General features: G+C 45.1%; 1 protein-coding gene across 3 annotated transcripts in view; it reads right to left on the bottom strand.

The window, feature by feature from the left end:
* jcada (junctional cadherin 5 associated a) overlaps positions 1-25,622 on the bottom strand; it is a 213,971-nt gene that overhangs the window by 98,078 nt on the left and 90,271 nt on the right. Inside the window, exon 1 of one of the 3 annotated variants that reach the window (XM_080211800.1) lies at positions 21,357-21,422. The exons of the other annotated variants lie outside the window; for them this stretch is intronic. The gene's annotated coding sequence lies outside the window, so the exon portion shown is untranslated. Of the gene's footprint in view, positions 1-21,356; positions 21,423-25,622 lie in introns of those variants that run through there. 3 annotated transcript variants of the gene reach the window in all.

Below are 25,622 nucleotides of genomic sequence, written 5' to 3'. Positions count from 1 at the left end.
GTTTTGGTCTAAAGAATGGGCTACGATAACATAATAAATATTGTAAGGACACTGCAAAAGTGTACCGGCGCTTGTTCGGAGGATGTTATTAAACTTATTAAAAGAAGATTTACAAGGATGAGACCAGGACTGGAAGGTTTAAATTATAAAGACAGGCTTAAAGGACTGGGACATTTTTCCCTAGAGTGTGCGAGGATGAGAGGTGACCTGATAGAGGTATATAAAATCATGAGGGGCATAGTTAAGGTGAATAACCAAGGTCTTTTCACTGGGGTGGGGGAGTCCAAAACTAGAGGGCATAGGTGTAAGATCAGAGGGTAAAGATTTAAAAGGGGCCTGAGAGGCAACGTTTTCACACAGAAGGTCTATGGAATGAGCTGCCAGAAGAGGCGGGTACAATTACAACATTTAAAATACATTTAGACAGGTACATAGATGGGAAAGGTTTGAAGGTATATGGGCCAAACACAGGAAAATGGGACTAGTTCACTTTAGGAAACCTGGTAGGTATGGATGAGTTGGGCTGAAGGGCCTGTTTCCGTGCTGTTCCCTATGACTGGGTAAGAAGTCTGACAACACCAGGTCTATGACTGGGCCCTGCGCACAATCACTAAACCCCGATGGTTTTTCAAGGAACATCAGGTGAATGATTAAAGATAACCTCAGGTTGATGAGAAAGCTGAGATTCAGTGCATTTATCCTACCCTTGTCTGACACTTATTAACCTCATGACTCCAACTTGCTTGCTCTACTGAAATCACCAGATTACCCAGTGCATGAGTCTGAGATGTGAATCCACGTGTCGCCCTCAGCCTGCAGAAACACTCTGATACCAAATCCTGTTCTTTAAGCAGCACTTCAACCGCCGCTGCCTCTGTATTTCTGTTCCTTTGGTGTGTAGGAAGTACAGAGCAATTCAATTTGGCTGCTCAGTTCTAAATTTACCCTTCCCTTGCAAAGTGTCACTTTACAGACGAGCCCTGCTCACTCTTGTCTAATTATAGATGATGTCGGTGGTCTGAGGATATCTAACATCTCGTGCAGGCTGTGAAATGTGAGGCTGTGAAGGAGGATGCATGCATCAGCTGAGCCCTGAAACTTCCATTCAAACCCCAGTCAAGGAGTAGCTGCTGGGAAGAGGCTGACACAGACACTGTTAACTGTTAACCTTTCCCATCCATTTACATGTCCAAATGTATATTAAATATTGTAATTGTAAGTCAGACATCTGACTGGCGTTTGCTTTGGGACAAAAAGAATTTGCAGAAGGAAATAGTTAACAATGAAACCGGCAAGAATTAGAAAGTGAGCTTTTAGCTGGGTTACTGGATAAAATGACTTGCCCCGTGGCCAACACTGGGAGAGTGCCTTGCTATTTTACAAAATACAACAGATAAAGGAGGAATAAAATGTACTATTTGATTTCCCTACTGTATTGGCAAGAACTGTTCCAGTTGTGCAGCCTATTAGCACCATTGCAAGATAACGGAGAGAGTCATGGGGCTGGAGTCGTACAGCGCAGAAAAGGCCCTTTAGCCCATTGAATCTGCACCGTCAATATCTACCACTAAAGTCACGCTAATCCCATTTCCCAGCACTTGTCCCATATATTGCATGTTATGATCTTTCAGGTGCTCATCCAAAGGCGTGGCATGATGGCGCAGTGGTTAGCACTCCTGCCTCACAGTGCCAGGGACCCAGGTTCAATTCCGGCTTTGTGTGACTGACTGTTGTGGAGCTTGCACATTCTCCCTGTGTCTGTGTGAGTTTCCTCCTGGTGCTCTGGTCTCCTCCCACAGTCCAAAAATGTGTGAGTTAGGTTGATTGGCCATGATAAATTAACCCTTAGTGTCAGGGGGATTAGGACTGTAAATATGTGGGATTACAGTATGAGATATGGGTATCAGTGCAGGCTCAAATGGTGTCCTTCCGCACTGTAGATTTTATGAAGTACTTTTTAAGGGTTGTAAGGTGGCCATCCTCCACTACCTTCCCAATCAGTGCATTCCAGATTCTCACCATCCACTGAGTGAATTTTGTTTCTCAAATTCCCTCTGAATCTCCAGCACCTCACTTTAAAACTATGACCCCTCATAATTGACCTCTCAACCAAGGAGAACAGCTGCTTCCTATTCACCCTATCCATATCCCTCATAATCTTGTACACCTCAACCATTTCCCCCCCACCTTCTGTACTCTAAAGAAAACAACCTAAGTCAATCCAGACTCTCCTTATAGCTCAAAACATCCAATGCCTCATCATTTCCTATGCCAAACTGGTCCTCACAGTCTCTTTTCCTGAATTCTATACCGACGTCCTTCTTCCCCTCAGCGAAGGCTAATGAGAGGCATTCATTTAGCATCCTTTCAATGTCCCGCGGCTTCATACACAGAGTGCGCCCTCGGACTCTAATGGGTCCTACTCTTTGCCTGGTTAACCTCTTCTCCATAATATATAATAGAATACCTTAGGGCTCTCCCTAATCCATTACAAATATGTAGCAGTTGAAAGTGCTTTAATCACATTCCTTAGAGCCTTTGCTGGCAATGAGACAAATGTTTCTTTTTATTTGCTCTTGTTTTATGTTGCACTCTGCTTGCGTTCAGGGTTGACTGTTTGCCAATGCCACCAGTCACTTTCTGATGCACTCAAGAGGAAACGATTTGTCTGAGAGCATGTGTGTGTCACCCACTTCTTCACCAATGGGGGATTGAGAGAACGTGCTCATCCTTTCTCCTCCATAAGTCAAGGAGCCAAGGCCAATTGTGGAAGCTTTATTCACACTGTAGCTGCCAGCAGCCGATCCAGCAAAGGAGAAGGCTTGAACCTGTGAACTCTGTCCGAATATCTCAACCATGTACCAGATAAACTTGTTCAACCATCAGCTACAAAGCCTTCAACATCAAGTTCAAATCTCTGCAATAACATGGGCTTCAAAGGTTGAAAGAGTTAACCTGCATAAATCTGCTAAGATAAATTTATCTCGCTACTTCAAGAATGTACTGACTACCACACAATCCCAGAGAGATGATTTTCAGTCCTGCGTCATACCATTTGGCTAGAATCATAGAATCCCTACAGAGCAGTCCATCGAGCCTGCACTGACAACAATCCGACCCAGGTCCTAACCCCATCGCCCCACATATTTACCTTGCTAATCTCCCGACACTATGGCTGGAATTTTGCCAGCACGCCCGTCCTGATTCCAGGGGTGGGCAAGGCTGGCGAACAACATTCTCCGTTTGACTTGGGCAGCATTGTACGAACCTCAGGTGGACGTGCCGGTAAAATTCCCGCCCTAAGGGTCAATTCACTATACCTAATCTACCCAACTGCACATCTTTGGAGCGTGGGAGGAAATCAGAGCACCCAAGCAGACATGGGGAGAACCTGCAGACTCCGCACAGACAGTGACCCAAGCCAGGAATTGAACCCCAGTCCCTGACAACGTGAGGCCACAGTGCTAACCACTGTGCTACCATACTGCCGTAGGCTGCATTCAAATCCAGATATCAGAGGAAAAGGCTTTCCTCACACACTGAGTCCAATTTTTAACTCTAGCCTGAACACAGCCTAATGTGCATGGCATGTAGGACAGGTTTCAATACAACTTTTCGCTGTACTGCCTAGATTTTAGATTCCCCCCCTCTAAAGAAGTTCTTCCACTATTTTGCATATCTCCTCACCTTGAAAATGCTAATGAGCCACAGCATAAAGCTGGGTGTTAGTGAGGTGTCCGTTCAACTCATTGCATTTGGACAGAGCTGTTTACTGGGGCAACACAAAACTAGAGAGAGTGCGTGTGTGTGTGCGCGCGCACACATATATACAACCCACGCTAGCAGTGACGTAACCTGGCATGATCAGCATAAGATTGCATTTTCCACTTAGTTCAGTTGTAACACATCACATTGATTGTAATGTATTCTAATTGACGCAAACATTAATTAGACCAATTATTAGGAGGTTCACTCGGTTGAAAAAGACAGACTTGGATCTTTTCCCCCATTTTAAATGTATGAAGTCAGTATATCATTCTGTTTTCTTGGAGGAATACGTAGTCCGTTATAGGGCTACAGGGTTCCTCAGTATTTGATGTGTTTTTCACATTTAAAAAAGATTCTGGATGATGTGAGTTGAAGGTAGCTATCAAAAACTGTAATGTTATTTTGCACGCTTGATTTGAATAAACAAGGGAAATGTCGCACAAATTGAATTTACATACTAATTGAAATCAGTTAGCAGGAGCACTCCTCTCAGTCCCACAGGAATGTTTAATCCTCCTTTTGTCAATGATGTTGCCCTTCCATTCCCAGTCTTAGGGGCCTGCCCCTCCCCCACCCCCCCATGGATGATCCAATAGCTGATAGTACCCTGCTGATGGCAAATAACCATTAAGCCATTCAATTCTCAGCCACCTTAATAAGAACATAAGAACATAAGAAATAGGAGCAGGAGTAGGCCATCTAGCCCTTCGAGCCTGCCCCGCCATAACCCGTCAACCCGCTTCTTAAAAATATTTAGCGAGGCAGCCTCCACCACTTCAACAGGCAGAGAATTCCAGAGATTCACCACCCTTTGAGTGAAGAAGTTCCTCCTCAACTCCGTTCTAAACTGCCTCCCCTTTTATCTTGAGGCTGTGCCCCCTAGTCCTACTGTCTTTTTTGAGCGGGAAGAGTCTCTCCACCTCTATCCTATCCATCCCATTCATCATCTTATACGTCTCAATGAGATCTCCCCTCATTCTTCTAAACTCTAACGAGTACAAGCCTAGTTTATTCAGCCTCTCCTCGTAGCTCAGCCCCCTCAACTCTGGTATCAGCCTAGTAAACCTCCTCTGCACTCCCTCCAAGGCCAAAAATATCCTTGCGCAGGTGCAGCGCCCAAAACTGCACACAGTACTCCAGCTGCGGCCTCACCAATGCCCTATACAGCTGCAGCAAGACCTCCCTACTTTTATATTCAATCCCCCTCGCTATGAAGGCCAGCATCCCATTCGCCTTCCTGACCACCTGCTGCACCTGCAAGCTGGGTTTTTGCGACTCGTGCACCTTCCTTCCTTCCTTCCCACAAGATTAGAAAAGTTGGCCTGGGACTTAAAATATATCGGGCCTCAACCACCCACAGCTGGCCTAGAGTGCAACTTATATTTTACATGCTCCTGCTCTTACAAGAAAAAAATCTGAAACATTACATTCTGCACTCTCTCCTTTTCTTTTCTATGTCCTTCTCTATATAGTGTGCAAGAAGCAATACTTTTCACTGTATACCAATACATGTGACAATAATAAATCAAATCAAATCATCTAACTTACTATTAGCAGTAAGTAGTCTCACTACACCAGGTTAAAGTCCAACAGGTTTATTTGGGATCATGAGCTTTCAAAGTGCTGCTCCTTCATCAGGCGAGTGGAGTGCTAGGTTTCACAAACAGGGCACTTATAGACAAGGACTCAATTGCAAGTTAACAGTTAGAATGGAACCAACCATTATCTTGAAATATATGCCATATTTGTGAAACCTACCTCTCCACTCACCTGATGAAGGAGCAGTGCTCTGAAAGTTCGTGACTCCAAATAAACCTGTTGGACTTTAACCTGGTGTTGTGGACTTCTTACCGTGCCCACCCCAATCCAACACCAGCATCTCCACATCATTACTGTTAGCAGGGTCACAGGAAATCTGCTTATACAGTATTCATATTGTATAGGCACATATACATTTCTCCATCATATCTTGGATTTGACACTATTTTTTCAAAGCAATTGAAATGTGAACAGCTCACCTCTGGCTGGGATCTTCCAGACTTTTCAAATTTCTGGGCCTCAGGCCCATTTCTGGGTCCTGACTCCACCTGTGTCAGCAGTCTGCCCACCTGTGCAATGTTATGGGAGGTGGCCAATTAACAGGAAGGTATTTGCAATCCAATCAGGCGTAGCACAGGAGCACAAATCCCATTTTTTGCAAAAATATGCTTTATTCACAAATTATCTGCTAGAACATTCCAAACAGGGGCCATCGGACCAAGTGCAATAATATTCAGAAAATGCTGGAAAATCTCAGCAGGTCTGATAGCATCTATGGCAAGAGAGAATAGAGCCAAGGGTCATCCAGACTCGAAACATTGGATAGAGAATAGAGCCACAGATGCTGTCAGATCTGCTGAGATTTCCCAGCATTTCCTGTTTCTTGTTTCAGATTCTAGCAACCATAGTGTTTGGTTTTTATCTTACAAAAATATTCAAGTTCTTTACATACATCAAGTAACACTCCTTCAACACTGTCAAAGAAACATTACAGACATTTTTAAGTGGTCCTTATAAATGGTGCAAAGACATTCAAGGGCTGTCTACGTTGAACAAGTTGCACTCCAGAATGATTCAGTGTAACTATTTTAATCAGGCAATTGAGGTTCACCCGTTTGAATATGAACACTGATTAAGAGCCTGAACTCACTCCTGGGTCTGGCAAGGCATTCCATCTACAAGTCCAGTCAGCAGGCGATCAAAGGGGTCATCCAACCCGACTCTCTGCCCCTCTACCGCTGTTACGTTCAGAGCCAGGTGGCCCTGGACACATCAGGAAGCAGAACTAACATGGTGTGTCCCCCAAATAACCAGGCCCCTCTCCTACCCTCTGCTTCCAATTCCAGCTTCAGTTTTGGGGCAGAGGATAGCAACAGATGAGCCTCGTCTTATTATTAGAATTAATTTACTGTTCTATACAATATTATGGAAATCAGCATTATTCTTTTACAGAGATGCTTTCTTCCAAGTTGTATCATAAAATGCCTGAAGCACTAAAGTACAGTGGCAGCTATGTGTACTATCTACACTGCACTATAGGAACTCAAGTCTCTTTAGGCAGCACCTTCCAAGCCCACAATCATGACCATCTGGAAGGACAGTGGTAGCAGATACCTTGGAACAGGTTCCCCTATAAGACTCAGACCATCCCAACTTGGAAATATACCACCGTTCCTTCACTGTAACTGGTCAGAATACTGGAATTCCCTCCCTAACAGCAATATGGGTATACCTATGCCTCAGGGACAGCAGCGATTCGAGAAGGCAGCTCACCGTCACCTTCTGAAGGACAACTAGGGATTGGCAATCAATGCTGGCCTAGACAGTGATGTCCAAATTCCATTCACGAATTTTAAAAGGTGATTAAAATTGGGTTAAAAAAGTGGTGGAATTGCTTTCACCAGGAAGTTACTTTTAAAAAAAAATGAAGAACCTGAGCCCCATCAGGAGACGTGCTCGAACAGTCAAGATTTTATACCAACACTCTAGCAAGGTTTTCTCTGGAAATTGTCTGAGGGCCTCAGCTGAAGAGAGTGATTCTTGTGCTACTCTACCTTCATGGAGATCTTAGATGTCACCAGGAGAAAGGGAATGCTTGGTCAGTGGCATCTTGCTAAGGATCTACCTTGGATTGGGAGGCAAGGGAAGCAGACCAGGTCAGAAACTCCAAGATATGTTATGAAGTTAACCTAAACCCTATCTTTTACATTTTGGCATTAGGGTGAGCACAAAATGTTTCACTCCAGGTTTTATTCAAATGACCACAACAAAGCTTTTATCAAAACAAACATTATTTAAGAACACAGTTAGAATATAACAAAAAGAATTAGCGTAATTTCTATCAATTAAAATATTTAAACACGACAAAGTATAATCCTTAACAGCTAGTTATCTCTGCTTCAATTCAGCTGAATCCCTCAGATTTGAACCAATTAGCACAGAACCAAAGATGCTTACATAGATACTAGATTTCCAGCCTTTTGACACTTCTGGAAAGTGATCCTACTTTCTAATCGTCATGCAGAGCTATCAAAGAAATCTCCATTTCCAAACAACAGAAACCCAGCAAAAAAAAAAGTTGATTTCTTGGCAGATTCCAGTCTCCACTTCAGAAAGAGCAAGGGATGCAAAGAAAGTGGCGTCTCTCTAAAGATCTCAAAATAAAGACTGCCTTGATTTCTAAAGTCTAGCTGTACCCAGTCAAATAACCTTATCTGTCAATCTGCCCAAATCAAGCCCTACTCTGCAATCTCAGAAAACACAATCAACAGAACTCTGCATTAGGTCAGATTAAAACAATCACTGCAGTCTTTATGGTCAATTATATTGTTGCAGGAACAGTACAGTGCTGTTGGAAACAGACAAAATAGCTCTGATAAAATGGAAGGGATTAGCAAACACATTTACCACCAAAACATGACTAAAATACATTTCTTAAAGGCATAGTTTTGTCACAGAGCAGACTGAGCAATAGCAGTTGCTGCAAGAGAGAGGGACACTAAGGTGGTATGGACTCCAATTCCCCTATAGGGACAGGGTATTTGTCCTCTTCTAGGATGTCTCCACCAATATGGAGGTGTAATAACTCCACTGAGGTGAAAAGCCTCATCACTAAGTTACTTTATTTACACCATACACTAGTTGCTCCCTACTGAATGCAGGCTGGGAATCTGACACACTTGCTTTAAATAGGGAGCATGAGGCTCCCTGATTTAAACATCAATTAAGACTCATCAGCTAATGAGGCCAACTTCATTAGCCTGGCTGAAATCATCACAGGAGGGGAGATCTGTACTAAAGCACTCATGTTTAGGCACTTCATGGAATTTTCAGTCTGACTGGCCACAGCAATCGTAGGAGGCAGGACATGGACCATGCAAATGTCCGTTGACCTCAGGTGGGATTTTGCAGTCTTGAGGCGAGTGTGCCTCACTATGTATAAGGCAGACCCGAATGAATCCCGATTCATTGGTTGGTGACCAATAATTTCTTCCCACACCCACTGGAAAATGGTGATCGTAACACTACTGAATTCCATATTAAGTTTGAAATAGCAAACACGAATCTAGAATTTTAATCTTAAACCTTAATCTTAAAACCAGTTGAATGAGGTGGAGTTTACCACTCACTTTGGGCAGCATTTACAAGCGACCCGACTTGGAGAAGATTCAATCATGACGAGCCAGGGGTCACTACCAGTCTCACACCTTCTACAGACTGAGCCTCGATCAGAAGGACTTGGGTCTCTTGAGCATCATCAGAGAAAGGTCTTCTATATGCCACGTTTCCCACACTCACCAGGCGAGTGGGGATTCAGTGCTGGGCTCTTCCCTCTTCACTTGCAGTTACTAGGGGAATCCTTGTTAGTTTCTTTTCCTCTGCTATACTATAGGTATGAGGGGACAGCAGGCTAAGCTTGTTTAAGTAAATAACTAAACATTATGGTGATAAATTAAGAGTGGAAACATTTAAAGAAACAATTTGAAACGTTCAACAAAAATGCATCCACAGAGGTAGAGGGAAAGTATGTGAGTTCACAGTATTACTCTGTCGTCAGACATGGAGTACTTTGTGTTTTTTAATTTCCCTCTGCGCTGTGTGTAAGTTCCTCTAGTTAGAGGCCGCCACAGTGTCTGATGCTTTGGAAGGATGTTGAGATCAAAGGGATTAAGCATATTAGCATTCAGCTAATCACCCAGGTCTCTGCCAGACATTCAGTCCAAGGTTCAAGGAAACAAGAAAAGGAAAATGCAACAACTGCAGCACAGGCCCACTCCGACCAGAAGTGGTCATGCCCTGTATTACAAAGTAGGCTGTGATTATCAATAATTTCCCCTTAATGAGAAGGAGTTGAAAGGCAGACCCTCACTCATTAGCAGTACAGCGTTCCTAGCAGTCAGCTCTTGTGATTTCATTCCTTTTGTCTAGAGCTAATTATTTTCATAAAGGGAGCTGACAATGAAGTGAAACAATATTTACTACATTTTAAGAAAGAAAGCCATCTGTACATCAATATTAGTAGACTAGAAGATGCCTTATGGCATTACGGCCCCGGTTTTCGCAGTGATAGAGAGCCGTTCCAACATCGTGAAAATGATGCAAGAGGCCAAAGTCGCTCCCCCGAACAGGGAACCTACCACTTTTGTGGAGATGGGTCATGTTTCGCACATATGTGTTTCATGGAGACAGCCACTTACATAAATCAGTCTCCAATCAGATCTAATTTTGGTGACCTTGGTGTATGAAACATTGCATGTACAGGTTAGTCGTAATAGGAGCAGGCATGAACTTTGTGGAGGTAGGACAACCACTTGGAGAAGGTTAGGTGTCCTTTGGGGGAGGTCAGGTGCCCCTTGAGTTTGTTAAAACTGGGCATGAATGTGCGTAAAAAGTACAAAAGCTCATTAGCTGTCAAGCTCATTGAAACTGTCAACAAGTGTCAAAATGAACTGTCAAAGGAAACTATCAACCTGCCAAGATATTTAAATCTTCCACTCTTTAAATGTTTGAAAAATATGTCTGGAGGTTTTAAAAAAAAGCTTGTCTGCTTCTCTGTTTGCTTGTCACTTTGTCTATCGACAAAAGTATGGGGATTACCATTACTAGATTAGTACTGTATGACTAATACACAACCTTCAAATATCACAATAGAGTGTCTTGCATTTCACAATTTGATTGACAGCTCCAAGTGGTTATAGAATAGGATTATGAACTCTAATGCTTATATGCAAAAGGGAATGTGCGCCTGGAAAAAATGTTTGATTATGCAGTTCAGAAATGTAGTATTATTTTAAAGAGTGATTTTAAGAAAAGCTCCAATAGACACTTAGAACATTATATTATTTGATATGAGCATGGGTCCTGAGCTCTGCCTCATGTGAATACAGGGTGTGTTGGTATGGTAGGTGTAAGGATGAAGAGTGGTGGATGGGTAGCATCCACCATCTGGGCCATAAAGGGCAATGGGGAATAGACACAGCGGAGTGAGGTAGCATGGAGAGTATGAGGGCCATGGGAGTAGGCAGAAGGGCTAGATTGGCATAAAGGGCATGAGCAAGACATCATGGACACTGAATGAGGGACATGTGTTGGCATGGATGGAGTATGGGGAATATATGGGGGGGGGAGTTGTTGGTGAAGGGCTGCTTTATGTTTTATTGTTTTACAAGCACAGAGGCAGTTCTTCTCCCAGCTAGCCTCCCTACCTGTCAACGTCCACACTCATTGCAGAGTTGTCCTTTCCATCCCAGACCACCCCACAGAATTAAAATGTCTCAACTTCTAGGGAACTTACTCGTGGGTCACACTTGCAGAGACGGGAAATGTCCTGATTCTACACTCCCGACCCTGAGCAAAAATTCAGACCTATGGAAAGTTGCAAGCAAACAGGAAATGCATGTTCCCCTGTGTCTGCTTGGGTTTCCTCTGGGTGCTCTGGTTTCCTCCCACACTCCAAAGGTGTGCAGGTTAGGTGGATTGGCCAAGCTAATTGTCTCTTAGTATAAGGGGATTAGCAGGGTAAGTGTGTAGGGTTATGGGGATCGGGCGTAGGTGGGATTGTGGTTGATGCAGGCTCAATGGGCCAAATGGCCTCCTTCTGCACTGTAAGGATTCTATCATTCTATGAAATACTGATGTAATAATTTTCACCATTTCCACTGAACAACATCTTGTGAACTTATTTACATTGGCATTAACTTAACCTCATCCCAACCCATGGGATTAAAGAGGGTTCTGGGTGGGGTGTAGGTAACCTTGTCAGACTTGAGCAACCCCACCCCAACTTGACCACACTCCCAGTCACCACAATATTTATAATGATGATTCACATCCTGGACAATGCTCCTGCCAGAAGCAATCAAGTGTCTACATAACATATGATGGTGAACTCTTGTTGCAAAGGTTTTGCTCCCATCTGCTGATCAGCCAGTCAATCTAGCTGGCTGTCAGGCTGCAGTATGAACAAAATTATTTAAGAACATAAGAACATAAGAAATAGGAGCAGGAGTAGGCCATCTAGCCCTTCGAGCCTGCCCCGCCATTCAATAAGATCATGGCTGATCTGTTGTGGCTCAGTTCCACTTTCCCGCCCTCTCCCCATAACCCTTAATCCCCTCTCTTATCAAGAACCCATCAACCCGCTTCTTAAAAATATTTAGCGAGGCAGCCTCCACCACTTCAACGGGCAGAGAATTCCAGAGATTCACCACCCTTTGAGTGAAGAAGTTCCTCCTCAACTCCGTTCTAAACCGCCTCCCCTTTATCTTGAGGCTGTGCCCCCTAGTCCTACTGTCTTTTTTGAGCGGGAAGAGTCTCTCCACCTCTATCCTATCCATCCCATTCATCATCTTATACGTCTCAATGAGATCTCCCCTCATTCTTCTAAACTCTAACGAGTACAAGCCTAGTTTATTCAGCCTCTCCTCATAGCTCAATCCCCTCAACTCCGGTATCAGCCTAGTAAACCTCCTCTGCACTCCCTCCAGGGCCAAAATATCCTTGCGCAGGTGCGGCGCCCAAAACTGCACACAGTACTCCAGCTGCGGCCTCACCAATGCCCTATACAGCTGCAGCAAGACCTCCCTACTTTTATATTCAATCCCCCTCGCTATGAAGGCCAGCATCCCATTCGCCTTCCTGACCACCTGCTGCACCTGCAAGCTGGGTTTTTGCGACTTAGTTTGCTCCAGCTATTAAAATCATTAAGGCCTTCATGTCCCTGACTTTCCCCTTTCTTATTTCGTCTTTCATGGGATGTGAATTTCTCTGGCCTTTCTGGTCCATCACTTACTTGGCCAAATCCCGAAGGCATTTGAACAACTATATTGCTGTGATTCTGGAGTCACATGTAGGCCAGACCAGGTAAAGGCAGCAGATCCCCTTCCCTAAAGGACATTAGTGAACTGGGTGCATTTTGACAATAATTGGTCATAGCTTCATGGTCACCATTACTAAGATTAGCTTTCAGTTACGGATTTTATTAATTTAATTGAAATTCCATTTGATGCTGTGGTGGGATTTGAACCCATGTCCTCAGGGTACTAGCTTGGGCCTGTGAATAACTGATCCAGTGACATTACCACTACACCACCATTTCCCCTTCTGGGTCATTTATCCATTATGGTGTCCCTGGATGTCGTGTTGTTATAATAATTTAAAGGCACTCGTCACTCGTAAGAGGTTGTGTAAAAACACTATGGGATCATTTATTGATTCTAGGAAATTGAGAATATTGCATGTGTTCTCTGTTCAAATCTGAAACTAAGATTGGATTGTATGCTTCAATTCTAGTGATGTCATGCTCCTATTCCCTAAAAGCACGTTACAACATCCCCCTGCCCTTTTAAAGATATTTTCCCACCTATCCAGAGAATATAACTGTATACATAGGTGATTGGACTGTGAATCTGAGGCTCTAAAGCATTGAGGTAATCTGCTGGGACACCAAGACCTTAAAATGGTAATCTTGTCTGGAGGTTTCTTTAATTGCCCACAGTGATCTGTACAATTGTCATTCTTGGATATTTTTCCTGGTTTCATTCATATCTTCCTCTAGATGCAGTAGGATTTTAGGAGAAGAAGTAGTGTAATCAATATTCCATAATTCACACATATCCTGAAATGGCTTACTGTTAAATTGCAAACTGTTATCTGAAATGATATTTCTAAGTCCGGCAAATAAATTGAAAATAGCACTTAAGTGCACAGCAATTGTGCTTGTCAAATTGTGCAATTGTCAAATAATAAAGTAGTTAACAATGATGATAAAATCAGGCCTTGAATATGAAAGAGGTCCCAACTGCTAGGTGAATTTTTATGGCTTGTCTTTCTGGCTCAGGCACACCTGAATCAAGAAACCTTAATTCTGTACACCGTTTAAACATTTTGAATTTGGATAGTGGGTCAGTTCCAACCCAATTCGGACTGGGGAATTATGTGGACATTTTACTGATATCCCATTGACTGTCCTTTTTTCTATAGTGCCTACAATGAATGTCACTGTAGCTGCTTCCATGAGATTTTCTGAAGCTCTGTCCATTAAAATGACAATCGTCTCTGGCCTGATTGCTATTTTAATTTTGATTTTTTGATTAACTCTCCCTTGCTTGCTATCGATCTAGCCAACACCCTGGTCAGTTGCCTTGGCTAACTGAATGAACCCGGTGCTTGGCCTCTTAATATGCTGTTCCACTCACTGAACTAACAGGCTCTGCACTGCAATCTCCCAATGAGGGATCCATCAACCTCCCAGCTCTTTACTTGGACATTGTCTCTGCACTGTGTCTTCAAAGCTTTTCTGTGCAGTCAGTGGCTGCATTCTCAGCAATCTCCAAAGCTGCAAAACCGTTGTGGTCTGCCCAAACTAACTGTCCAGGGCTCCCTTACATTATGGAGCCCAATGTAAGGCTGTTCACCATGTCATACTTGTATCTAATCTTGCTGCCAGACTGTTTAACCTTTTTTTATTCATTCGTGGGACATGGGCATCGCTGGCTGGCCAGCATTTATTGCCCATCCCTAGTTGCCCTTGAGAAGGTGCTGGTGAGCTGGCTTCTTGAATCGTTGCAGTCCATGTTTTGTGGGTTGACCCACAATGCCGTTAGGGAGAGAATTCCAGGGTTTTGATCCAGTGACTGCAAAGGAATGGCAATACATTTCTAAGTCAGGATGGTGAATGGCTTGGAGGGGAACTTGTGGGTGGTGGTGTTCCCATGTATTCGCTGCCCTTGTCCTTCTAGGTGGAAGTGGTTGTGGGTTTGGAAGGTGCTGTCTAATGATCTTTGGTGAATTTCTGCAGTGCATCTTGTAGATAGTGCATAGTGCTGCTACCAAGCGTCGGTGGAGGAAGGAGTGAATGTTTGTGGATGTGGTGCCTATCAAGTGGGCTAGTTTGTCCTGGATGATGTCAAGCTTCTTGAATGTTGTTGGAGCTACACCCATCCAGGCAAGTGGGGAGTATTCCATTACACTCCTGACTTATGCCTTGTTGATCGTGAATAGGTTTTGCAAAGTCAGGAGGTGAGTTACTCACCACAGTGTTCCTAGCCCTTGACCTGCTCTTGTAGCCATTGTGTTTATGTGACGATTTGAGTTGAGTTTCCGGTCAATGGTAACCCCAAGGATGTTGACAGTGGGGGATTCAGTGATGGTTACACCGTTGAAAGTCAAGAGGTGGTGATTAGAGTGTCTGTTATTGGTGATTGCCTGGCATTTGTGTGGTGCGAATATTACTTGCGACTTATCAGTCCAAGCCTGGATATTGTCTAGGTATTGTTGCATTTGAACATGGACTGCTTCAGTATCTGAGGAGTTGCGAATGGTGCTGAACATTGAGCAATAATCAGCGAACATCCCCACTTCTGACCTTATGGTGGAGGGAAGGTCATTGATGAAGCAGCTGAAGGTGGTTCAACCTAGGACACTACCCTGAGGGACTCCTGCTGAGATGTCCTGGAGCTGAGATGACTGAACCTCCACAAACACAACCACCTTCCTATGTACCAGGTATGACTCCAGCCAGTGGAGAGTTTGCCCCTGATACCCATTGATTCCAGTTCTGCTAGGGCTCTTTGATGCCACACTCAGTTAAATGCGGCCTTTATGTCAAGGGCTGTCACTCTCATCTCACCCCTGGCATTCAGCTTTTTTGTCAATGTTTGAACCAAGGCTGTAATGAGGTCAGGAGCTCAGTGACCTTGGCAATACCCAGTCTAGGCATCACTGAGCAGCACCTCCATTATGTTGTGTTGTAATAGTGATGTAAAGGCCCTCTAAAGGGATTGTTTAAACATGTTATGGGTTATTTTGTTTAGACTAGTCACATGAGAACATCTATCTAAAGATAGAAATCTTGAAGGCACGAGTGGCAGAGCTGTAGGAGTGTGCTGTGCTCAAAGGCAAAAGTGAAATAAAGACTGGAACATGTGACACTCTTCCCTTTTAGTGATGTCATGCTGCATTCCCTTAAAGGTATATTTCAATACCCCCCTCACCGCTCTGCCCATGTTGGGACCATTATGTTAGACATTCTGCAGAAAATCACGTGCCATCCTTGACTTACACTGGTGAAGCCCATTGTATATTAGACTCATGCTGTGTCAATGATGTTGTCTACCACATGAGTGTTGGTGGGGTGCTCATTAAAGGTATTCACACCAACCGTCCTTAGGAAATCTGCCAAGCATATTTTGGTTTGCTACCAGTTGCAGGAGGCCCATTTATCAGGAATTGACAGCTCCAACACACACTGTAAACCCAGTGTGAAAGCTGCTAAAATCAAAATCTCACCAAGGCAGCATCTGCTTCCTTCACAGCTTCCCTTGTCTCTCATTTTAATTCATTACACATTGAACAATTCCGTAATGGTCCCCATATTCAATGTATTTTAATAGTAAATGGAAATTCAGACTGGCAAATGTCTAGCCAATGTGATGAAAAACAGGAAGCGATTGACAACTGATTTCCTCCACCCCTTCCCCTTCACTCCCTCCTGCCACAACTCCCCTCCACATTGCCCACCTCCCCCCTGCCCCTCATTCCCCTGCATGATAAATCTTGGCAAAGAGAACCAGACACAAAATTTAATCATCCACAATTTGAGAGTGACCTTTTACCTAATTTCTTAATCGAAGCAGTGCCAAATGAATTCTCTGCTGCGCGCTCGCTATAATCCAAGACCTGTTTTATTTTAAAGCACACCGGGAGACTTCCCTGAAGTTTTATATCTTTCCTGAACTAAAAGATATCTTTTGGTAAATTGATGGCCACTTCTATATATCTCATAGAATCCCTACAGTGTGGAAGAAGGCCATTCAGCCCATTGAGTCTGCACCAACAACAATCCCACCCAGGCCCTATCCCCCGCAACTCCACACTCTTACCCCAATAATCCCTCTAATGTATGCATCCCCGGACAATAATGGGCAATTTATCATGGCCAATCCACCTAACCCGCACATCTTTGGACTGTGGGAGGAAACTGGAGTGCCCAGAGGAAACCCACGCAGACACAGGGAGAATGTGCAAACTCCACACAGGCAGCGACCCAAGCCGGGAATCAAACCCAGTTCCCTGGCACTGTGAGGCAGTGTGCCACTGTGCTGCCCGTTTTCGGTAAATATTCCAGATACATTCTTCGTGTTTCACTTGTGTTAAAAAAGAACACCATGTTCCTCTTTTGCTCACTACAACCTACCTCATGAGCCACAAGGAGCTACTTGAATCACTTACTCACATCCGTTCCCTGTGAACCATTTACAAACACAGCCACAGTATCGATCAGCTCCATCTGTTTACTAGCTGGCAGCAAATCAAAAATTGAACATGGTGCAACTTCAAATGATTATTTTAAAAGCTATATATATATAAAACTTGGAAATATAGAAAAACTACAGCACAAACAGGCCCTTCGGCCCACAAGTTGCACCGAACATGTCCCTACCTACTAGGCTTACCTATAACCCTCTATCTTACTAAGTTCCATGTACTTATCTCTTAAAAGATCCTATTGAATCCGTCTCCACCACCACTGCCGGCTGCCGATTCCACGCACCCACCACCCTCTGAGTGAAAAATTTACCCCTGACATCTAATCTGTACCTACTCCTCAGCACCCTAAACCTGCGTCCTCTTGTGGTAACTATTTCAGCCCTGGGAAAAAGCCTCTGAGAATCTACCCGATCAATACCTCTCATCACCTTATACACCTCTATCAGGTCATCCCTCATCCTTCATCTCTCCAAGGAGAAAAGACCGAGCTCTCTCAACCTATCCTCATAAGGCATGCTACCCAATTCAGGCAACATCCTTGTAAATCTCCTCTGCACCCCTTCTATGGCTTCCACATCATTTCTGTAATGAGGCGACCAGAACTGAGCACAGTACTCCAAGTGGGGTCTGACCAGGGTCTTATACAGCTGCAGCATTATCCCCTGACTCCCAAACTCAATTCCTCGATTGATGAAGGCCAGTACACCAGACGCCTTCTTAACCACAGCCTCTACCTGTGAAGCTGCTTTGAGCGTCCTATGAACCCGGACCCCAAGATCCTTCTGATCTTCCACATTGCTAAGAGCCTAACCCTTAATGTTATATTCCTTCATCCCATTTGACCTGCCAAAATGAATCACCACACACTTATCTGGGTTGAAGTCCATCTGCCACTTCTCTGCCCAGTCTTGCATCCTATCAATGTCTTGTTGCAACTTCTGACATCCCTCCACACTATCCACAACACCACCAATCTTCATGTCATCAGCAAACTTACCAAACCATCCCTTCACTTCTTTAGAACATAAGAACATAAGAAATAGGAGCAGGAGTAGGCCATCTAGCCCTTCGAGCCTGCCCCGCCATTCAATAAGATCATGGCTGATCTGTCGTGGCTCAGTTCCACATTCCCGCCCTCTCCCCATAACCCTTAATCCCCTCGCTTATCAAGAACCCATCAATCCGTGTCTTAAAAATATTTAGCGAGGCAGCCTCCACCACTTCAACGGGCAGAGAATTCCAGAGATTCACCACCCTTTGAGTGAAGAAGTTCCTCCTCAACTCCATTCTAAACAGTCCCCCCTTTATCTTGAGGCTGTGCCCCCTAGTCTCACTGTCCTTTCTGAGCGGGAAGAGTCTCTCCACCTCTATCCTATCCATCCCATTCATCATCTTGTATGTCTCAATGAGATCTCCCCTCATTCTTCTCAACTCTAACGAGTACAAGCCTAGTTTATTCAGCCTCTCCTCATAGCTCAATCCCCTCAACTCCGGTATCAGCCCAGTAAACCTCCTCTGCACTCCCTCCAAGGCCAAAATATCCTTGTGTAAGTGCGGTGACCAAAACTGCACACAGTACTCCAGCTGCGGCCTCACCAGTGCCCTATACAGCTGCAGCAAGACCTCCCTACTTTTATATTCAATCCCCCTCGCTATGAAGGCCAGCATCCCATTCGCCTTCCTGACCACCTGCTGCACCTGCAGGCTGGGTTTTTGCGACTCATGCACAAGGACCCCGAGGTCCCTCTGCACCGTCGCCTGCTGCAGTTTTTCGCCCCGTAAGTAATAGTCCTTCCTACCATTATTCCTACCAAAGTGGACCACCTCGCACTTGCCAACATTAAATTCCATTTGCCAGTTCCTGGCCCATTTGCCCAGCCTATCTAGATCCTTCTGCAGACTCTCCACACCCTCCGCGCAATTTGCCGTTCCACCAATCTTGATGTCATCAGCAAATTTCGACACCATACACTCGGTTCCCTCCTCCAGATCATCTATATAAATGGTAAATAGCTGAGGCCCCAGCACCGACCCCTGGGGCACTCCACTAGTCACCAACCGCCAATCTGAATAGCACCCATTAACCCCCACTCTCTGCCTCCTATTTGACAGCCAATCCTCTATCCACGCTAACACCCTACCCCCAACTCCATGCCCCCTGACCTTCTGCAATAACCTCTTGTGAGGTACCTTGTCAAACGCCTTCTGAAAATCAAGAAACACCACATCCACCGGCTCTCCTCTATCTACCGCCCTAGACACATCCTCATAGAACTCCAGTAAATTTGTCAGACACGACTTCCCCTTAACGAAACCATGCTGCGTCTGCTCTATCAAACAATTCTCCTCAAGATGCCTCGCTATTTCCTCCTTGATGACGGATTCTAACATTTTACCTACCACAGACGTTAAACTAACCGGCCTATAATTCCCCGCCTTTTGCCTGCCACCCTTCTTAAACAACGGCGTAACATTAGCCGTTTTCCAATCTTCCGGCACTTCCCCGGAATCCAGCGACGTTTGGAAAATAACCACCAAGGCATCCACTATCACCTCCGCCATTTCTTTCAGAACCCTCGGATGCATTCCATCTGGTCCTGGGGACTTGTCCACAATCAGCCCCTCCAGTCTGTCGAGCACCGCCTCTCTAGTAACAATAATGTCATTGAGACCCTCCAGTCCTACCACCTTTCCATCTCTAACACCCGGCAAATTATTCACGTCCTCCTCCGTGAAGATCGAAACAAAAAAGTTGTTCAAGGCCTCAGCCATTTCCCCATCCCCTACCACTAAGTCCCCCCTCTCATCCTCTAAGGGACCAACGTTCACCCTAGCCAGCCTCTTCCTTTTTATATATTTATAAAAACTCTTGCTATCCTTTTTTATATTAAGCGCTAGCCCAGCTTCATAGTTTATCCTACCCTTCTTTATCAACTTCTTTGTCATTCTTTGTTGAAATTTAAACCTCTCCCAATCCTCTTCTCGCCCACTACTCTTAGCTACTCTAAATGCCTCCGCTTTTAATTTAACACTTTCCTTCACCTCCTTCGTTATCCACGGCTTATTACCTCTCCTCCTACGATCTTTTTTGACCATCGGAATAAATTTCTGCTGAGCACCAAGAAAGATCTCCTTAAAGATCCTCCACTGCTCCTCAGCAGACCTACCTTCCAACGCGCTCCCCCAGTCAACATTCGCCAATTCTTCTCTCATCCTACTGTACTCCCCTCTGTTTTATCCAGGTCATTTATAAAAATCACAAACAGCAAGGGTCCCAGAACAGATCCCTGGGGCATTCCACTGGTGACCAACCTCCATACAGAAAAAGACCCATCTACAAACACTCTTTTGCCTTGTGTGGGCAACCCAATTCTGAATCCACAAAGCAATGTCCCCTTGGATCCCATGTCCCCTCACTTTCTCAATAAGCCTTGCATGGGGCACCTTATCAAACGCCTTGCTGAAGTCCATATAAACTACATCTACTGCTCTTCCTTCGTCAATGTGTTTACACACATTCTCAAAAAATTTAATCAGGCTCGTAAGGCACAATCTGCCTTTGACAAAGCCATGCTGACTATTCTTGATCATACTATACCTCTCCAAATATTCATAAATCCTGTCTCTCAGGATCTTCTTCATCAACTTACCAACCACTGAGGTTAGACTCACTGGTCTATCATTTCCTGGGCTATCTCTTCTCCCTTTCTTGAATAAAGGAACTTTCTCCTGATTCATGGAAGCATAGAAACATGGAAAATAGGAGCAGGAGTGGGGCCATTCAGCCCCTTGAGTTTGCTCTGCCATTCAGCCCTGGGAAAAAACCTCTGAGAATCCACTCGATCAATACCTCTCATCATCTTATACACCTCTATCAGGTCACCCCTCATCCTTTGTCTCTCCAAGGAGAAAAGACCGAGCTCTCTCATAAGCCACTCAGTATGACCATGGCTGATCCTCTTGGTGCCATTCTCCGGCTCCCTCCTCGGACCCTTAGTGCCTTTAGTTCCTAGACATCTACAAGAAATACTTCGAGAGTGAAAGATAAAATGACACAGCAAAAAGCTCAGCACTTGTTCAGAATTACACCAAACTGCGTCAAAATCTGTCTGTAATAAGGTCGAGCACTTTGAAGGCTGTGTGGGTGACAAGAGCTCAGCAGGGATCACAGTCTATGTTGTTCGTGAATTGCTAGGCTGCAAGAATCAAGCGATCACGTCTCAAAGACCTGGCAGTCAGAGACAGTCACCTCAACACCCACGTCATTCCCAGCCGCCTACCTTTTCCGCAACATGAACGCAGCTTGCGCAGAAACCTCCTACAGACTTCTCTTCCTGGCTTTAAAATAAGACAGAAGTGACGACGGTCAGGTTTCTGAAGAGAAAAATAGAACTCCTTGAAGATTATGAAGAGGCAGGAGGTCAAGCGGAACCATCTGTTGAACCCAGGGCACTTCAGCAAATCAGTGCATTAGAAGGGGAAAGGAGGACAACAAGGATTGCGGATAGAGCCCTGGCCCAGGGAAAATGCTTTGTCTGAATAAAGTACAAGAGAACAATTGTTTCCTACTGGTTCGAACAGACCCTCACTCTTCAAGGTTAATTGGTATGGATTCAAGCCAATGTCATTAGAACAGAATTACCAGCAACAGGACCTCACAATGAGTACAAGACGAACAAAATACTGTCAGGAAGCGACCAGAACTACTTGTTCAGCACAAAAATAAGTGAAGCTTTGGTTAAAATACCGTATGTGCAGGCACAGTGAAGCTGCTGTACAGGCAGCAGGACACATGTTGTAACTTGGGGTCCAAGTCTTGCTTTAAAAGTGCTACATAATTGCACTGCAGGAGGCTATATATGCACAGAAGCAATCAAATATAAAAAAGTGATTCATTGTTATTAGTCATTCTGGGATTACCAGCACAGATCGGTTGGGCCGATTGGTCTGTTTCTGTGCCATGTTAAGTCAGTCAGTTTGTGCCATGATCCATGAACACCACCAAAGCTGAGAAATAATCTATTGATAATGGAATCACCACGATATAATCAGCTTCTTTTCATAAGTTTGTGAGCTGGTGCCTTCATAAGCATTGCAGCTGTTATTGAGACCAGATGTGAGTGAGCTGGTTTACAAAGCACATTCAAGGCTGAAGCTTCTCTAGCTCAAGGTTTTAAAGTTCATTTATGGGATGTGGGCATCACTGACCAGGCCAGCATTTATTGCCCAGCCCTGATTGCCCCATAGAAGGTGGTGCTGAGCTGCCTTCCTGAACCGCCTCAGTCCATGTGGTGTAGGTACACCAGTAGTGCTGTTAGGGAGAGATCTCCAGGATTTTGACCCAGCGACAGTGAAGGAACAGCGATATATTTCTAAATCAGACTGGTCAGTGACGTGGAGGGGAACTTCCGGGTGATGATGTTTCTATGTATTTATTGCCCTTGTCCTTCTAAATGGTAACAGTTATGGGTCTGGAAGTTGCCATCTAAGAAGCCATGGTGAGTTCCTGCACTGTTTCTTGTAGATGGTACATAACGCTGCTACTGTGCACCTGTGGAAGGAGTAAAAGTTTATGGATGGGTGCCGATCAAGTTGGCTGCTTTATCCTCAATGGTGTTCAGCTTCTTGAGTGTTGTTGGAGCTACTCTCATCCAATCAAGTGGCAGGACTTGTGCTTGTAGATGATGGACAGGCTTTAGGGACTCACTGCAAGATTCCTAGCCTCTGACCTGCTTACGTAGCCACAATGTTTATATGGCTAGACCAATTCAGGCCTGGTCAATGGTAACCCCCAGAATGTCTACAGTGGGGGATTCAGGGATGGCGATGTCATTGAATGTCAACGGGAGATGGTTAGATTCCATCTTTTTGGAGATGGTCATTGTCTGGCATTGATTGCCACTTCAAGTGGAATCTTCTCCCTTTCAAGGGTTCTTGAATGTTGCGAGAAAATGCTGGCCCTGATTCAGATGGTGTCCAAATGCCATCACTTCAGGTGATTCATTGACATGCTGCCTCCAGGAGCCATGACCAGTTATAGATGGTGGTGGACTCTGCAGGTTGAAAGGGACAATTGGAGTGCCAACTAGGACAGGAGCGCATTGCTGATGTAGGTGAGGGACTGTGGGGGTGTTCAAGGTGGAGACAGCTTTTGGAGATTTCTCCAATTTTTAAAAGTGGCTGTGGCCACAGTTGCCAGGCTGTCAGTGTGGGATGGAGCCCTTCCCCAGTAGGCCTATGGCCACAGCTGTCAGTGTGGGAGGGAGCCCTTCCCCAGTAGGCCTATGGCCACAACTGTCGGGCTGTCAGTGTGGAAGGGAGCCCTTCCCCAGTAGGCCTATGGCCACAACTGTCGGGCTGTCAGTGTGGAAGGGAGCCCTTCCCCAGTAGGCCTATGGCCACAACTGTCGGGCTGTCAGTGTGGAAGGGAGCCCTTCCCCAGTAGGCCTGTGGCCACAGCTGTCAGGCTGTCAGTGTGGAAGGGAGCCCTTCCCCAGTAGGCCTATGGCCACAACTGTCGGGCTGTCAGTGTGGAAGGGAGCCCTTCCCCAGTAGGCCTGTGGCCACAGCTGTCAGGCTGTCAGTGTGGGAGGGAGCCTTTCCCCAGTAGGCCACCGCTGTCAGGCTGTCAATGTGGGAGGGAGCCTTTCCCCAGTGGGCCACAGCTGTCAGGCTGTCAATGTGGGAGGGAGCCTTTCCCCAGTAGGCCACAGCTGTCAGGCTGTCAATGTGGGAGGGAGCCTTTTCCCAGTGGGCCACAGCTGTCAGGCTGTCAATGTGGGAGGGAGCCTTTTCCCAGTGGGCCACAGCTGTCAGGCTGTCAATGTGGGAGGGAGCCCTTTCCCAGTAGGCCTGTGGCCATAGCTGCCAGGCTGTCAGTGTGGGAGGGAGCCCTTCACCAATAAGCCTGTGGCCACAGCTAAGGCCCTCTGGCACCTGCTGTTCCGGGTTCGGGGGGGGGCGGGGAGCGGTAGTTAAAGGTACTCTCGCTGGCCTCCCAACCTGCACTTAAAATTGAATTATCCTATAGTTTACTTTTTACTTAGACACCCAAACCATAGCTGTCTGATACAGTGGTTAAAACTGCTGCCCCACAGTTTCAGGAACCCAGGTTCAATTCCTGGCTCGGGCCGCTGTCTGTATGGAGACTGCACATTCTCCCCGTGTCTGTGTGGGTTTCCTCCAGGTGCTCCGGTTTCCTCCCACAGTCTGAAAGATGTGCTGCTTAGGTGCATTGGCCATGCTAAATTCTCCTTCAGTGTGGCCACTAGGGGATTTTCACAGTAACTTCATTGCAGTGTTAATGTAAGCCTACTGGTGACACTAATAAATAATCATTAACGGAGGAACTCCAGTTACCTTCCATACTGACGTTCCCCCACACAAGGCACCAGAAAACATTTTAAACTGGATTTAAAATGACTGCCCCGACACATTCATTTGACACGAATGGTGGGTGAGCCTTACTTTCACGTTGTTCTTAATGCTGCATAAACTTTTTTCAATCATGAAGAGAAACGTGAAATGATATATTTTGTTAAGAATACTAAGGAGAGACCATACAAAGTGAAATGTACTGTTCTAAAGGTGGTGCAGGAACAAAGAGGCATGTTTGGATATGTACAGAAATCACTGAATGTGGCAAGGCAGAGTAAGTGGTTAAATAGGCAGCTAGACATTCTGAACTTTAAAAATAGAAACATTCTCCAATCTCCTCTTCAACTGGTGGGAATCCCCCTGCCCTGGTGAAAAGGACGTCGGCCAAAAATGGAGATTCCCGATGGGCATGGGGTCTCTCGGGGTTCACATGCCCTGTCCCACTGGTCCCTATTGGCTTCCTGCCCAGAGCAGCCAACAAGCTATCTTGGGAGTCTGGTGTCAGGCAAATGAATGGCATGTCCGGTTCAGTAGAGCTGTTTTTGAGTGATTTGCGCCTCATAACTGGGCATATTGGCCTGGGAGAGGATGCTGCTGTTGGATATTTTATTGCATTAAAGATGTTCTGTAGATAGAATCCCTATAGTGTCAACAGAGGCCATCTAACCTATTGAATCTGCATGGACTTGCCAACAGAGCGTCCCAACAAATCCCTTCCCACCGTCGTATCTCTCTAAACCCATGCAATAACCAGGCCCACCCACCTAAACTACACATCTTTGGAGTGTGGGAAGAAACTGGAACACCAAAGGAATCCCATGCATTCAGAGGGAGAACATACAAACTCCACACAGACAATTACTCAAGGCTGGTATCGAACCTGGGTCTGTGCCAACCACTGTGCCAGCACACAAGCTGTTGTCTTCTTGTTGTTAGTTAGACTACCAGTTTATGAAAATCATCAGAATTATCTGCCTAGGAATAATGGCAAAGAATGTTTTTTTGACAGCCCTGGAGATAGACTTTCTAAGTGATGTCATGTGAAGACCTCCCTGCAGTGTTAAGAAGATGGTACCATGATGACTGAATGCTTTTGGAGTGAAGTTGTTTAACTGGCCTCTTGTTGAAAGCATCTTCCAAGAATTGAAAGTGATTTTCCTGAATGGTCA

Source organism: Carcharhinus amblyrhynchos, chromosome 2, assembly GCF_965287045.1.
Source record: "Carcharhinus amblyrhynchos chromosome 2, sCarAmb.v2.hapA, whole genome shotgun sequence".
NCBI classification, from domain to species: Eukaryota; Metazoa; Chordata; class Chondrichthyes; order Carcharhiniformes; family Carcharhinidae; genus Carcharhinus; species Carcharhinus amblyrhynchos.
This window is presented reverse-complemented; position numbering and strand designations above follow the sequence as displayed.